The sequence below is a fragment of the Atta cephalotes genome, assembly GCF_000143395.1.
Source record: "Atta cephalotes unplaced genomic scaffold scaffold00007, whole genome shotgun sequence".
NCBI lineage: Eukaryota > Metazoa > Arthropoda > Insecta > Hymenoptera > Formicidae > Atta > Atta cephalotes.
Window position 1 is genome coordinate 3209892 of NW_012130071.1, and position 3972 is coordinate 3213863.

The window sequence follows — 3972 nt, forward strand, 5'->3', positions numbered from 1 at the left end:
TTCGATTTGAAAAATTCAGAAACAAATTGAAGCACTCATTCATGAATTGTTCAACTGTTTAATTTTGTAATTTCTACCGGCAAGTGTATAATGATGAATTTTCTTACCAGTATATATTTTTAATTAACAATATATTTTCGTAGATTTACAAAGTATTTAAATTTTTGAAATATCGATCATAAATACCGAGATATCGATAAGTATATATAATTATGACTCTAAGATTCAGACTACAGAAAATATCTTCATCTGATTCGACGCCAGCTAGAGAAAAATAAAAAGAAAATCTATGCATTGTGAAAAGCGGAAAATGTATAACTTTTATGTATAGCTTTTTTGTAATTGATCGCAAACTCAGGCTTGTGTTGGTTTTTCCTCGCGATTGGACTGTGTCAAATAAATTAGATTGAAAAACATAAGGAACCGCTGAGGTAAAAACGCAACAGACAATCAGAAGCGGAAGTATGAATAAATGTCGAAGAATGTCGGAGTATCGTGATGGAAGCCGAGAAACATTGGAATTTTGACGCCAGCTAATGTATAAACTCGTGACTATTACTATAGTGGTGAAATTGCAAAGGCGGAATTCCGGATGTCAGTGATGCAAACGTAAAAATAGTGCGCCCAATGCATCTACGAGTTATCAGCGTTGAAGCATGTTATATAGAATCGGATTCCAATGTGAAATTTCTTTCTCAAAATATTTCAGAATCTTGTCAGGCAAAAACTCAGTCCAATGGCAAATATTATTTAATATAGAATATTTTACAATTCTAGCATCTTCACATTATACATTTATAAAATAAATCGAATCAATCTTACTTTGAATTATACTCGCGTAAGATTTATTTTATATTTTCGTAATTTACTAAATATTTTTGCAATATAATTAAGTAGAGAACGATTGTTCTCTATTGCTCATCTAATTTCATGTTAACTTTCATTTTTTCTCAATTTTAATTTTAATGTTTTGTGCTTCTATATCGTAATCGAACGTGATATAATGCGTGATATAATGTGATATAATAAATTAGTATAATTTTTCAAGTATTTAAATCTGCCTGCAATTATAATTGGCAAACTACATTTTAAAAATCTCCATAAAAATTCTTTCAAATAATAAAAATTTTTTGATTCATGTTAGACTAACCGATTATACGATAAAAAACATTGTGTATTTGTGTTGGAAATGATTTATTCACGTTCTTATTAACTATTTGTATTGAATTTTTTTAAATATTTGAGTGTAATTTAATATAATGTGATTACGTTATTTAAAGATTTTGTGTGAAATTAATATTCAATGTTTCTTAGTATTAAAATAATCACAATTTATGAGTAAGTGAATTAGTATGTAACGTAAAAATGTGTACAATATAATTAATAGATTATAACTCGGTTGAAATAAATCCATACAATTAATTAATGCCTATTCGAGCAAACACTGATTGGCAATGTGAATATAATTTATTTAAGTAAACATATCAAATACGTAATCGTTTCGATCCTGATTTGGATCCTTATCAATGCTTCAGCATGTTGATCTAAATCAGGATCGAAATAGTTGCGTATTTGATATGTTTACTTGAATAAATTATGTTCACATTGCCAATCAGTATTTGCTCGAATAGACATTAATTGATTATATATAAAAATATGTTTTAAAACGTGAATTTTAAGATGAATGAATAAATTACATGTTAATTTAACATATTATAAATGTAATTATATTATAAAAATATACTTCCACAGTTTTTTTTTCACACAACATCTGTGTTGTCTAACATTTTCGTCTTAAATGAATACAAAAAAGTGAGTGAACCGTTTGGAACATGTATTATGTTCGACACAAATTTTTTAACAGTACATGTAGATAAGATTAAAGATAAAATATTTAAACTTTGCTTAGTTGTAAGAAACAGCTTGGCGGCAAAATTATATAATTTAAAGAAATTTGATAATAAATATTTTTTTTAGAGGTTATAATGGATAATGATCTCTAAAACTTTTTCTAACAAAAAATTGACAATATATTTATCATTAGATTCGTCATTTAAAGTAAGAATAAGTATTTTATGGGAAGGTTTGTAAAAAGAAGTGCAAGACTGTGTCAATTGTAGCTTAATTCAGAAATCTGATCGTATATTGATACTAAACATCAGATTAGAATATCGTTGTTATACGATCGTCATTATCGTTCGACACGCGAGCATGCGAAGAAACACACGACACGGAAGAGCGGAGCGTAATGTCGAGACGAGGAAAAGACTGCACAAAGGAGAATCGAACTATTGGAGCGTTAACCTACGTCCAGACGACCCCTTTTTCTAACTAAAAGAAAAAGAGAGTCTCGCTCTAAGATATTTTGTTTGCTTCATAAAAATTGCTAGCAAACGAAGATTGGAATGTTTTATAATGCCTAATTCAGGCTACGGTCAGTATTTCCAACGACTGTATAGTCTTCTACCCTCTTCTATTTTTAAAATATGTATAAAAATGTTATTAAAAAAATTAAATTTATTTTGCAATTATGTTCTTTCTAAATACATATATCATATTTCTACGTTATATGTTATTCAAATCTGAAAAAAATTTTACTCTACAACAAACGCCATGGACCAAACCCAATCGAAATTTCGTTTGCTGCGTACACGAAGAAAAGAAAAAAAGAGAAGTTTCATTTTACTTAACAACATAAAATATTTTGGCATTACAAATTACAAGTTATATATTATAGATATATCCCTAAATCTCAAAACATCAAAATAGAAAAAAAGAGAGTCTATAAATATTAATCTGCACCCTGAAGTTATAACCTATCAAAGTTACAATAAGTCTTCCAGACCCATAGTGTGTTTTCTGAATTTTTGAAAAGTATGTGTTCTGGGGTTTTAGAGTTCATTATATTATTTAATTTTTTTCTTTTCGATATCACTTTAATGAGCTCCGTTATACACAAACATACCGCATCGCGCAGCTGATTCGACAGTCATATTATATATCACAAATTTCGGGCTGTAGCACACAAGCGCGTCGTCCTGAGCGTGCTAAAATACACGATAAACGGTCGATTTCATTTTTTTTCCATTTAAAAAATATCTAGTTATTGTCCGCTTGTTTTAAATCCGTTTTCAGTACACAATCAGGCATACTTGTCATCTTTGTACCAATATGGAAATATTGGTGGTTACGATTTTGAATAAATCTGTCCTAATTAGCTTTTACTTTTATTTTGATGTTGCCTCCGGCTTCATTTGATGAAGAAAAGAAGAACATTCCGTAGGTCACTTCGGACCGAAAAGACAGAACAGTATCCTCTCACATACGGCCCTCTGTTGACTGAACTGAGTTAAGTCAACGCCGCCCACGGTCTGGCACGCGGCCTCTAGCGCGCGCCAAGACGAAGAGGGATGTACCGCGCGAGGGAATCAGAGCCAGAGGGAGGACGTCATCGGGGAACGTGGATCGTATGAGCAACGGAGACAGAGACTACCGAGATGGAGTGCGAAGTGACGAGGCTGAAGGATGAGGTGTGACGACGACGGAACGAGCGGAACTGCGAGAGAAGTGCGACAGAGCGAGAGTAGCGGCGAAGGGTTCAAGTATAAGGATACCGAGGCATGCGCCGTCCTATCATATTGATCTCGCCATAGTAACGATTCTCTCTTCTCCGACGATGTTGGGATGCACTATAGTTGCGTGAGGAAGAGGGATGGAGAGAAAGCGAGGAGCTGGACGGGGGGCTCGGAGGAGAGGGCGAGAGAAAGAGAGAGAGAGAAGAGCGCAGGCAGGTCGTACCGCATGGTGTACCACGCTACCCCACGATGCGCGGATGTGGGCCGCCGAGGGTTGAACGCGAGGGAGAACGTGGGATGAAGAGAGAGTTACTGGATAGTCATAGGGGGAGAAGATATGTATATGATGAAAACAAGAGCGAACTGGTGAGAAAGAAAGAAGAAGGATGGAAAGAGA